We start from the raw sequence: 14416 nt of genomic DNA on the forward strand, positions 1-14416 counted from the left end.
TAAACCAATGTGGATAACGACGGCTCGTATTAGGGGAACATCATATATCCCTAGAAACTTGGCAAAACGAACCAAAACCGAAGAAGAAGAAACAAGCGAGTCGGAATAAGATAGTTGTATTCATGTGGTGTAATATAAGTAATATAGTGTGCTTATGCTTTATGATATATGTAAAAATTGCTTGTATTAATAAGTATTTTTTTTATGAATCTAACTCTTGTCTATTTTACAGTATAAAAACACAAAATGGATAGACAACCCAATATTTTAAGAGACCTACCCGGAGACATGATTGGTGAAATCATGTCTAGAGTCGGTCAGAATTCTTCGGCACAACTATTTAAGGCGAGATCAGTTTGTAAGACATTCGAAGAACGTTCCAATAATGCCTTGGTTTATAAAAGGCTTTCGTTCGAAAGATGGGGGATATCACATTGGGAAATCCATAAGTTACGATGTGTTTACTTTGACGCATATATTGCGGGGAACCCAAATGCTATTTTACGCAATGGGTTAAGAAATTATTTTGACTCAATATATCCGAATATTGGACTTCGTGATTTAGAAAAAGTGGCTAACATGCAACATAAAGAAGCATGTTATGCTTACGGATTAGTAATGTTCGCTTCTCACCAAAGTGTGAACAAGAACATCGGGCTACAACTATTAAACAAAACGTTCCCACAAGTGACGGAGTCGGTAATTGGGGTAAGAAATGAGGTTTTTAGGTTATTACGAGACTGTTGGTCATTACATAACCCTCGTCCCTTTGACGACGTTACAACACGCTGTCTTATCAACGGCCATAACGGTTATGTTCCACAAGACCAAGGATGGGAAGTAGTCCTAGTAAAACCAGAATGCATGACTTGTTTCTGGACGTATGAATTACGTGTCTTTATTGCCTTTGCTGAACGACTTGTGTACTAGCTAGAATTATCTTCACAACTATCTTGTATCAAAATTATTGTGTGCTATATTTCATGCTTTATGTAAAATAAGCGGTATTGTAAGTTTGTAAAATATTGTATAAAAGGTTGAACGCGAAATATTATTACAATCAGTTTTTCATATAGAATTGTAGTAGTTGAATTGTATATTAGCTACTAAGTATGAACTTAACAGGTAGGTACTACCCGAATTTAAACTTATAAAACGCTAATATGAAGAAAAAGCTTTTATAAATGAGTTCATATTATGCTACGAAATACTATTAACTACTCTTAATATTCTGTATGATTAACTTGTTCCATTTGACTATTTTGAAGGAAATGGCACCGACTACTCGACACACCGTGAATATGAATGAAGAGGAATTCCGTACTTTTCTAGCTTCAAACATAGCCGCAGTACAGGCTGCGCTACATACCAACAATAACCTTGGATCTGGCAGTACAGGAAATCGTGTAGGATGCACTTACAAAGAATTCACTGCCTGCAAACCTTTGGAATTTGATGGAACCGAAGGACCGATCGGATTGAAACGGTGGACCGAGAAGGTCGAATCGGTGTTTGCCATAAGTAAGTGTACTGAAGAGGACAAAGTGAAGTACGCTACGCATACCTTCACAGGTTCTGCGTTAACATGGTGGAATACCTATCTAGAGCAAGTGGGACAAGATGATGCGTACGCACTACCGTGGTCAGCATTCAAGCACTTGATGAACGAGAAGGACCGTCCCAGAACCGAGGTCAATAAGCTCAAGACAGAACTTAGAGGGTTATGAACCCAAGGATTTGATATTACCATGTACGAAAGATGATTCACAGAATTGTGCCTATTGTGTCCGGGAGCATTCGAAGATGAGGAAGAGAAGATCGACGCGTTTGTGAAAGGATTACCAGAAAGAATCCAAGAAGATATAAGTTCACACGAGCTCGCCTCCATACAACAGGCATGTAGAATGGCTCACAAACTAGTGAACCAGATTGAAGAAAGAATTAAAGAACAGACTGCTGAAGAGGCCAATGTGAAGCAAGTCAAAAGAAAGTGGGAGGAAAACGGTGATAAGAATCACCAATACAACAACAACAGCAATTACAACAATAATCGCAACAATTATCCCAACAATCGCAACATCAATCGCAACTACAACAAACGGCCCAACAACAACAACAACAACAACAACAATAACAACAACAACAGCAACTACAACAATCATCCCAACAATAATAATAACCGCAACAACAACAACAATCAGAAGCAGCTATGCCAAAGGTGTGAAAAGTATCACTCGGGGTTCTGCACCAAATTTTGCAACAAGTGTAAAAGAAATGGTCATAGCGCAGTGAAGTGTGAGGTCTACGGACCAGGGGTTAATAGAACGAAAGGAACAAATGGTGTCGGAACGAGTAATGGCGGAGCAAGTAGTGTCGGAGCAAGTTATGCCAATGTAGTTTATTATAAATGTGGAAAACCGGGCCACATTATTAGAAATTTCCCGAACCAGGAGAACACGAATGGACAAGGCCGCGGAAGAGTTTTCAATATTAATGCGGCAGAGGCACAGGAAGACCCGGAGCTTGTTACGGGTACGTTTCTTATTGACAATAAATCTGCTTACGTTTTATTTGATTCGGGTGCGGATAGAAGCTATATGAGTAGAGATTTTTGTGCTAAATTAAGTTGTCCATTGACGCCTTTGGATAGTAAATTTTTACTCGAATTAGCAAATGGTAAATTAATTTCAGCAGATAATATATGTCGGAATCGAGAAATTAAACTGCTTAGCGAAACATTTAAGATTGATTTGATACCAGTAGAGTTAGGGAGTTTTGATGTGATAATCGGTATGGACTTGTTGAAAGAGGTGAAAGCAGAGATCGTTTGTTACAAAAATGCAATTCGCATTATATGAGAAAAAGGAAAACCCTTAATGGTGTACGGAGAAAAGGGCAACACGAAGCTACATATTACTAGTAATTTGAAGGCACAAAAACTAATAAGAAAAGGTTGCTATGCTGTTCTAGCACACGTCGAGAAAGTACAAACTGAAGAAAAGAGCATCAATGATGTTCCCATTGCAAAAGAATTTCCCGATGTATTTCCGAAAGAATTACCGGGATTACCCCCACAGCGATCCGTTGAATTTCAAATAGATCTTGTACCAGGAGCTGCACCAATAGCTCGTGCTCCTTACAGACTCACACCCAGCGAGATGAAAGAACTGCAAAGCCAATTACAAGAACTTTTAGAGCGTGGTTTCATTCGACCAAGCACATCACCGTGGGGAGCTCCTGTTTTGTTTGTCAAGAAGAAAGATGGTACATTCAGGTTGTGTATCGACTACCGAGAGTTGAACAAACTTACCATCAAGAACCGCTACCCACTACCGAGAATCGACGACTTATTTGATCAACTACAAGGCTCGTCTATTTATTCAAAGATTGACTTACGTTCCGGGTATCATCAAATGCGGGTGAAAGAAGATGATATTCCAAAGACTGCTTTCAGAACATGTTACGGTCATTACGAGTTTATGGTCATGCCGTTTGGTTTATCTAATGCACCAGCTGTGTTCATGGACCTTATGAACCGAGTGTGTGGACCATACCATGACAAGTTTGTCATTGTTTTCATTGATGACATACTTATTTACTCAAAGAATGACCAAGAACACGGTGAATATTTGAGAAAGGTGTTAGAAGTATTGAGGAAGGAAGAATTGTACGCTAAGTTTTCAAAGTGTGCATTTTGGTTGGAAGAAGTTCAATTCCTCGATCACATAGTGAACAAAGAAGGTATTAAGGTGGATCCGGCAAAGATTGAAACTGTTGAAAAGTGGGAAACCCCGAAAACTCCGAAACACATACACCAGTTTTTAGGACTAGCTGGTTACTACAGAAGGTTCATCCAAGACTTTTCCAGAATAGCAAAACCCTTGACTGCATTAACGCATAAAGGGAAGAAATTTGAATGGAATGATGAACAAGAGAAAGCGTTTCAGTTATTGAAGAAAAAGCTAACTACGGCACCTATATTGTCATTGCCTGAAGGGAATGATGATTTTGTGATTTATTGTGACGCATCAAAGCAAGGTCTCGGTTGTGTATTAATGCAACGAACGAAGGTGATTGCTTATGCGTCTAGACAATTGAAGATTCACGAACAAAATTATACGACGCATGATTTGGAATTAGGTGCGGTTGTTTTTGCATTAAAGACTTGGAGGCACTACTTATATGGGGTCAAAAGTATTATATATACCGACCACAAAAGTCTTCAACACATATTTAATCAGAAACAACTGAATATGAGGCAGCGTAGGTGGATTGAATTATTGAATGATTACGACTTTGAGATTCGTTACCACCCGGGGAAGGCAAATGTGGTAGCCGATGCCTTGAGCAGGAAGGACAGAGAACCCATTCGAGTAAAATCTATGAATATAATGATTCATAATAACATTACTACTCAAATAAAGGAGGCGCAACAAGGAGTTTTAAAAGAGGGAAATTTAAACGATGAAATACCCAAAGGATCGGAGAAACATCTTAATATTCGGGAAGACGGAACCCGGTATAGGGCTGAAAGGATTTGGGTACCAAAATTTGGAGATATGAGAGAAATGGTACTTAGAGAAGCTCATAAAACCAGATACTCAATACATCCTAGAACGGGGAAGATGTACAAGGATCTCAGGAAATATTTTTGGTGGCCAGGTATGAAAGCTGATATTGCTAAATATGTAGGAGAATGTTTGACGTGTTCTAAGGTCAAAGCTGAGCATCAGAAACCATCAGGTCTACTTCAACAACCCAAAATCCCGGAATGGAAATGGGAAAACATTACCATGGATTTCATCACTAAATTGCCAAGGACTGCAAGTGGTTTTGATACTATTTGGGTAATAGTTGATCGTCTTACCAAATCAGCACACTTCCTGCCAATAAGAGAAGATGACAAGATGGAGAAGTTAGCACGACTGTATTTGAAGGAAGTCGTCTCCAGACATGGAATACCAATCTCTATTATCTCTGATAGGGATGGCAGATTTATTTCAAGATTCTGGCAGACATTACAGCAAGCATTAGGAACTCGTCTAGACATGAGTACTGCCTATCATCCACAAACTGATGGGCAGAGTGAAAGGATGATACAAACGCTTGAAGACATGCTACGAGCATGTGTTATTGATTTCGGAAATAGTTGGGATCGACATCTACCATTAGCAGAATTTTCTTACAACAACAGCTACCATTCAAGCATTGAGATGGCACCGTTTGAAGCACTTTATGGTAGAAAGTTCAGGTCTCCGATTTGTTGGAGTGAAGTGGGGGATAGACAGATTACGGGTCCGGAGATTATACAAGAAACTACCGAGAAGATCATCCAAATTCAACAACGGTTGAAAACCGCCCAAAGTCGACAAAAGAGCTACGCTGACATTAAAAGAAAAGATATAGAATTTGAAATTGGAGAGATGGTCATGCTTAAAGTTGCACCTTGGAAAGGCGTTGTTCGATTTGGTAAACGAGGGAAATTAAATCCAAGGTATATTGGACCATTCAAGATTATTGATCGTGTCGGACCAGTAGCTTACCGACTTGAGTTACCTCAACAACTCGCGGCTGTACATAACACTTTCCACATCTCGAATTTGAAGAAATGTTTTGCTAAAGAAGATCTCACTATTCCGTTAGATGAAATCCAAATCAACGAAAAACTCCAATTCATCGAAGAACCCGTCGAAATAATGGATCGTGAGGTTAAAAGACTTAAGCAAAACAAGATACCAATTGTTAAGGTTCGATGGAATGCTCGTAGAGGACCCGAGTTCACCTGGGAGCGTGAAGATCAGATGAAGAAGAAATACCCGCATCTATTTCCAGAAGATTCGTCAACACCTTCAACAGCTTAAAATTTCGGGACGAAATTTATTTAACGGGTAGGTACTGTAGTGACCCGAACTTTTCCATGTTTATATATATTAATTGAGATTGATATTTACATGATTAAATGTTTCCAAAATTTTAAGCAATCAAACTTGTTAAGACTTGATTAATTGAAATATGTTTCATATAGACAATTGACCACCCAAGTTGACCGGCGATTCACGAACGTTAAAACTTGTAAAAACGACATGACGATATATATATGGATATACATATGGTTAACATGAGATTATGATAAGTAAGTATCTCCATAAGTATATTAACAATGAGTTAATAAGATTTGACTCTCCGGTAATCAAGAGAATTAGGATCCGCTTTAAATGCGATCGTCCATTTTAATTGTTCTGTCGGAGATTTTCTTATAAATTCACCTCCTTCGTTTCCTTACAAATCACACCTTCTGTTGATGCATTTTATGCAAGTCCCTAGACATCTACCCACATCCATTGCAGGTACAACTGTTTACAGGCCACCATGATTACTCGTTATTATCCTATCTGTGTTTGTATGTGGTTACAGGAACTGCAGGAACGAGATTTAGATGTTTTACTATGTTAGACTTAGTCAGACGTACGAGTGAAGCCTCACTAGTACGGCTGACAGGCTCATACGCACGGTTGATGCTGAGCTAAGTCACAATTACAACCTAAATGAGAAGACACGAGTGAGTGATCACCCGTACGGCTGATGAAGCCAAATCGTACGTGTGATAAATGAATCGTATGGGTGAGTCAACAGCAGGGGTATATAAAGTCTTATGTTCTTCATTTTAGATTAAGCCTCTCATTTGTTACACACACTCAGATCTAGTGAGCTCCTCCAATTCTCTCTCAGTCCAAATCACCCAGGTGGTGAATAATAGCTCTAGGTGTTGATCTAATCACACTTGATTTAGTTGTGGTTTGACTAAATTAATCAAAAAAAAACTTAACCTATTCACTAGAGGGTTTGATTCACTTATTCCGTCATTGTGTGAGTTAAATCTATTGATTTCTAAGTTCCTAGTCATGTTTCATCACCTTCTATTCTTTCCCCCTCAACTCATATTTTAAAGTATTCATCAATATGCTCCATCCAGTTCTGATTCTCGATATACTTCTAACTTTCATATCGGTCATTCTTCTTTTTCATCTACCACCAGAAGAATCTATTTACTTCTACTATACTCTTAGGTTTATAGTGTTTCTAGTTCTCCCGTATCTTTATATTGCTATATGCATCGATATATATGGTTTATAATTTCTGGTTTGTCGTTGGGCTTTATATGTTCCCTTATATTTCAAAGTCTCTGCTTCTGTCTTCTATAATCATTATCATTCACAGTTAATGCTCTCTTTTATTTGCTGCAATTTATCCCCCAATTTCTATTTAGGAGTTTTGTCCTTTCATTTCTTCTTCTTGCGATTAAGCACCGCTTATAATGGTCCAAAATTCACAGATATGAATTTCGGAATGAACATTGTTAATGTTCTAGGAAGGAAATTGTGATGGCACGATCTTGACTTGTCAAATTACTAGAATACCTTAGAAAAGGCTGAATCATCAAGAAATATTTTCTTGATATTTTAGAGGTTAAATAGAATACAAGAGTCGTATAACATGGCACATGATGATGTTATGATCTGTGAATCATCACGTTCCATTTAGAAACTCAGTATGACTTACTGTAATATAATCACATTGATCAAGTGTCATTATATTATACTAATTCATGCTTCAGTTCCCAACACTACTTCAAAATATTCCTATTTTAAACTTGAATGTTTCAGAATTTAGAAACTAAAATAGTTTCTTTTATGATGTAATACAGATAGCGCGTGTAGTGACCCGAACTTTTCCATGTTTATATATATTAATTGAGATTGATATTTACATGATTAAATGTTTCCAAAATGTTAAGCAATCAAGCTTGTTAAGACTTGATTAATTGAAATATGTTTCATATAGACAATTGACCACCCAAGTTGACCGGCGATTCACGAACGTTAAAACTTGTAAAAACGACATGACGATATATATATGGATATACATATGGTTAACATGAGATTATGATAAGTAAGTATCTCCATAAGTATATTAACAATGAGTTATATACATATAAACAAGACTACTAACTTAAGGATTTCGAAACGAGACATATATGTAACGATTATCGTTGTAACGACATTTAAATGTATATATATCATATTAAGATATATTAATATATCATAATATCATGATAATATAATAATTTAACATCTCATTAGATATAATAAACAATGGGTTAACAACATTAATTGAGATCGTTAACTTAAAGGTTTCAAAACAACACTTACATGTAACGACTAACGATGACTTAACTACTCAGTTAAAATGTATATACATGTAGTGTATTTAGATGTATTAAAATACTTTTGGAAGACTTCAAGACATATATCAAAACACTCATACTTAACGAAAATGGTTACAGTTACTTTTCTATTCTTTTCTTTCATCAAGAATTCTAGTCGTATTCTTACCCGTATTATACACAGCTTCAAAACGTACTTACTATGAGTATATACCAATAGGAACTAGCATGGGATTCCACTCTTGATTATGTCATGTATGACTAATCAATTTTAACTTCTACCATGAGCTAGTCAACTAACTAGAACTCCTTTTAACCCCACTCACCACTCACCAATTACCACTCATCATTCACTCCATTTCACTTCCAATTCTCTTTCTAATTCTCTCTCAACACACACACACACTATTATGAACGTATTTTTACAGTAGTTAATCATCATCTTCATCAAAAATCACTTCAAGAATCAAGCTATAATCATCATAGGAAGAACACTTCAAAAATCCCTTCAAGTTTACTAATTTACTTCCAAGCTTTCTAATCCATTCCAAGTAATCATCTAAGATCAAGAAACCTTTGTTATGTACAGTAGGTTATCTTTCTTATTCAAGGTAATATTCATATTCAAACTTTGATTCAATTTCTATAACTATAAACTATCTTAATTCGAGTAAAAATCTTACTTGAACTTGTTTTTGTGTCATGATCCTACTTCAAGAACTTTCAAGCCATCCAAGATCCTTTGAAGCTAGATCATTTCTTGTCACTTCCAGTAGGTTTACCTACTAAACTTGAGGTAGTAATGATGTTCATAACATCATTCGATTCATATATATAAAACTATCTTATTCGAAGGTTTAAACTCGTAATCACTAGAACATAGTTTAGTTAATTCTAAACTTGTTCGCAAACAAAAGTTAATCCTTCTAACTTGACTTTTAAAATTAACTAAACACATGTTCTATATCTATATGATATGCTAACTTAATGATTTAAAACCTGGAAACACGAAAAACACCGTAAAACCGGATTTACGCCGTCGTAGTAACACCGCGGGCTGTTTTGGGTTAGTTAATTAAAAACTATGATAAACTTTGATTTAAAAGTTGTTATTCTGAGAAAATGATTTTTATTATGAACATGAAACTATATCCAAAAATTATGGTTAAACTCAAAGTGAAAGTATGTTTTCTAAAATGGTCATCCAGACGTCGTTCTTTCGACTGAAATGGCTACCTTTACAAAAACGACTTGTAACTTATTTTTCCGACTATAAACCTATACTTTTTCTGTTTAGATTCATAAAATAGAGTTCAATATGAAACCATAGCAATTTTATTCACTCAAAACGGATTTAAAATGAAGAAGTTATGGGTAAAACAAGATTGGATAATTTTTCTCATTTTAGCTACGTGAAAATTGGTAACAAATCTATTCCAACCATAACTTAATCAACTTGTATTGTATATTACGTAATCTTGAGATACCATAGACACGTATACAATGTTTCGACCTATCATGTCGACACATCTATATATATTTCGGAACAACCATAGACACTCTATATGTGAATGTTGGAGTTAGCTATACAGGGTTGAGGTTGATTCCAAAATATATATAGTTTGAGTTGTGATCAATACTGAGATACGTATACACTGGGTCGTGGATTGATTCAAGATAATATTTATCGATTTATTTCTGTACATCTAACTGTGGACAACTAGTTGTAGGTTACTAACGAGGACAGCTGACTTAATAAACTTAAAACATCAAAATATATTAAAAGTGTTGTAAATATATTTTAAACATACTTTGATATATATGTATATATTGTTATAGGTTCGTGAATCAACCAGTGGCCAAGTCTTACTTCCCGACGAAGTAAAAATCTGTGAAAGTGAGTTATAGTCCCACTTTTAAAATCTAATATTTTTGGGATGAGAATACATGCAGGTTTTATAAATGATTTACAAAATAGACACAAGTACGTGAAACTACATTCTATGGTTGAATTATCGAAATCGAATATGCCCCTTTTTATTAAGTCTGGTAATCTAAGAATTAGGGAACAGACACCCTAATTGACGCGAATCCTAAAGATAGATCTATTGGGCCTAACAAACCCCATCCAAAGTACCGGATGCTTTAGTACTTCGAAATTTATATCATATCCGAAGGGTGTCCCGGAATGATGGGGATATTCTTATATATGCATCTTGTTAATGTCGGTTACCAGGTGTTCACCATATGAATGATTTTTATCTCTATGTATGGGATGTGTATTGAAATATGAAATCTTGTGGTCTATTGTTACGATTTGATATATATAGGTTAAACCTATAACTCACCAACATTTTTGTTGACGTTTAAAGCATGTTTATTCTCAGGTGAATATTAAGAGCTTCCGCTGTTGCATACTAAAATAAGGACAAGATTTGGAGTCCATGTTTGTATGATATTGTGTAAAAACTGCATTCAAGAAACTGATTTCGATGTATCATATTTGTATTATAAACCATTATGTAATGGTCGTGTGTAAACAGGATATTTTAGATTATCATTATTTGATAATCTACGTAAAGCTTTTTAAACCTTTATTTATGAAATAAAGGTTATGGTTTGTTTTAAAAATGAATGCAGTCTTTGAAAAACGTCTCATATAGAGGTCAAAACCTCGCAACGAAATCAATTAATATGGAACGTTTTTAATCAATAAGAACGGGACATTTCAGCGCGAAGAGGTAAATGATTTCAAATAAGAAAATTTAAGAAAATATCTTCAGAAATATGGAGGATATTTATAATGAAAGATATGATGATATTTTAGAATTTCTAATATCAGAGGATGATGAAGAATATTGTCCTCAGGGGTTTAGAGTCAGGAGCAAGGTATTCGTTAATGACTTCAGCAAGTACTGAATCATTTGGATCCTTTGAAGTCAGGTTCAGTCTTTGTAATTTGTCCACAGCCTCCTTCCTACTTTGCTCAATCCGTTTTCCAGTTCTAAAACTTCTCTTTTTCTGCGCTTTGCCAGCACACTTCATCATTATCATCCACCTTTTACCGTTTAAAGTCGTTTATAGTTTTTGCTGCTTCATCAGCATTTTTTCCATTTTCGGAGAACCAATTCGTAGTTCGGAGTGTTTTTCAGAAACTTCACATTCAAATTAAGTCCAGAAGATAGACGTTATATATACACATATAAATGTTGGCGTAGACATGCTGCGAGATTTCAAAATACTGATTGCTAATTCCCAATGATTCGTATGGCAATTCTCATTACAAGATGCGAATGATTAAATGATGGGGTTTCAATGAATAATTATAATGACTTTTTGGAGAGGCTAAAGTCAAAGGGTAATGAAGTTGTTGGTACATCTGCTAATAATGTGGTGGAATGTAAAAGGTTCCCTGGTAACGATGGTGTATATCTCAAGGTTATAATAAGGTTAGTCTGACTGAAAAGTCGAAGTTGACTTGCTGGAGCTGTGACAAAACTGGCTACTTTGAATAGGAGTCGCAAAGTTATTTTTGCTAATAAATGCCAAAGAATCTGACGCGGATACGTTGTTTAAACTTTTACTTTAGTTTCAAGAGTTTTTCGGGTACATAACTGTGGGTAACATGTGGTTAGATCATCATCTCGATTGCTCATCATTCGAAGTGTCTTCAGAAATTTTCGAAGGGTTTGAACACAGATTTTAATCGTTAACATACATTTGATATTCTAACACAGTTTTGAAGTCAAAATATAGCTTGTGAAAGATGTAAGGATCTAAGAGTGATGATTTTGGTCATATCTCAAGTTGAATTTTGAGATTTCAAAATCAGAATATGTAATTAAATTTTGAATGAGTATGGTTGTTTTGATTTCTATAAAAGAATGTATATTGTTGTGAAAGTAGGGAGTATAATGGATGATTTGCTGAATCAGATTCGAAGAATGTAACATATTAATTGTGAATTTATATATCTCTCGGGTATTACCTACCCGTTAAAAAAAATTTCACAATTAATATTTTGTACAAAAGATTTTTATTACAGTCTTTATGAAAAATATATATATATATATATATATATATATATATATATATATATATATATATATATATATATATTTTCTTCAGATGTAACATAGATTTAATGAGTTAATGTTAAATTAAACTCATTTGATTTACGGTTGAAACTAGAATTGAATATTCCCTAAAGGCTTTAAAAAGTACATAACTTTTACGCAGTATTTCTTTAATGACATTGAAATTATGAATCAATACTTCATTATTTGTTGATGTATGATGTTCGGTTCGTGGAATTCTTGTAAATTTCGCAAAGTACGAATGATGTTATCTGAAAAGTTTCGGGTACATCGATGATGAAAGTGTAAAATCAAATATATACTTGATTTATTATGAATTGGAATTTGTTGAATTGCGACAGAGATTGTAGTTAACGCTGGTTAAGTTGCGGCCGAAGGACGTACATTATTGCATATTTGTAATATGAATTAACCGAGTAGTTAAGATTCACACACAATAGCTTAGCACGGAAAGATTTATTTCAAAATATATATATATATATATATATATATATATATATATATATATATATATATATATATATATATATATATATATATATATATATATATATATATATAAAATATACATATAATTTCTTCAGAGGGAATGAGTTAATTCTTCATAACTCGTTGATATAATATACACGTTATTGATTCGTAATGATGTCCACAGTGATTCTTGAACTGACGGAGTTTGTGATGTTATCGGTGTTGTTGATTCGGATGTTGACTGTACTGACGATGCTGGTAACGCTGATGGTACTGTTGATGCTGTTGGTAAAGCAAGTTTAGCTTGTTAATCACACACCATTTTTTTCAGGGTTTCTACTCTTCCTTCTATCATTTTGGTTCGCTTAACTGATTTATGGTTAGGGCTAGATTAGATAATCTCTAAGACTTTAGAGATTACATAATCACCGCGGAATGTTTCTCCAATGAAGTTATGAATTAATACTTCGTCAGTTATTGTTGTTGGTACTCCTTGGTATCTATGGTGCGTATGACGTTGATGCTCGTGGGACAGATTGTGAAGTTGAGGTTTACGACGCGGTTGTGGTTGGAGGTGGTAATGGTACTGTTGGCGTTGATGATGGTGGTACTGGTTATGCTGCTGATGCTGCTGCTGGTGTTTGTAATCTATGCACTATATTCTCCAAAGCCACTACCCGAGCGCGAAGCTCGTTGACTTCTTCTATTACACCGGGGTGATTGTCGGTTCGGACGAGCGGATAAATAAAATCTAAAATTTGATGTAATATATAATCATGACGAGATACTCTGGAAATGAGCGAGAAAATGGTGTTTCGGACAGGTTCGTCGGTAAGTGCTTCAGGTTCGCTGGTAAGTGCTTCAGGTTCTTCGTCAAGAGGGCAATGTGGTGGATGGAAGGGATCACCTTCTTCTTGTCTCCAATGATTGAGGAGGCTACGAACCCATCCCCAATTCATCCAGAATAGGTGATGACTAATTGGTTGATCTATTCCGGTCACACTGCTTTCGGAGCTTGAATGGGATTCCATTTCGGAATCTGAGTGACTTGAACTGATGACGAATTCCATTTCGTACGATTGGATAAAGGATTTTTTTTTTCCGATATGAAATGATTTTGGCTAACGGATGGTATTCTAATTACATAGAATATATATATATATATATATATATATATATATATATATATATATATATATATATATATATATATATATATATATATATATATATATATATAGATCAAAAGATTTCGTAGATTACGGAGGACTTTGCGGGATATGTCAGGCAAAGTTTAAAGTAACAGATACGATAAGATATGATTTAGCAGATATGCTAAGATATGAATTTTTGTCTATACACTATTCATACAATCAATGCAGCAAGACGTGTCTTAGACTAAATATGATAAGCAGGTAATTTTCTGAGGATGATAAGTAGTTAATTTTCGACACAAAATGATAAGCAAAACTTTTGACATGCAGACACGGTCGAAGTCCAGACTCACTAATGCATCCTATCGACTTATCAGTTAGACACACTAATGCAGACCTGGTTCGCTAAGACCACCGCTCTGATACCAACTGAAAGGACCCGTTCATATACATTATAAATGATTCACAAT

This window comes from Rutidosis leptorrhynchoides, chromosome 5 (assembly GCF_046630445.1).
Source record: "Rutidosis leptorrhynchoides isolate AG116_Rl617_1_P2 chromosome 5, CSIRO_AGI_Rlap_v1, whole genome shotgun sequence".
Classification (NCBI taxonomy): domain Eukaryota; kingdom Viridiplantae; phylum Streptophyta; class Magnoliopsida; order Asterales; family Asteraceae; genus Rutidosis; species Rutidosis leptorrhynchoides.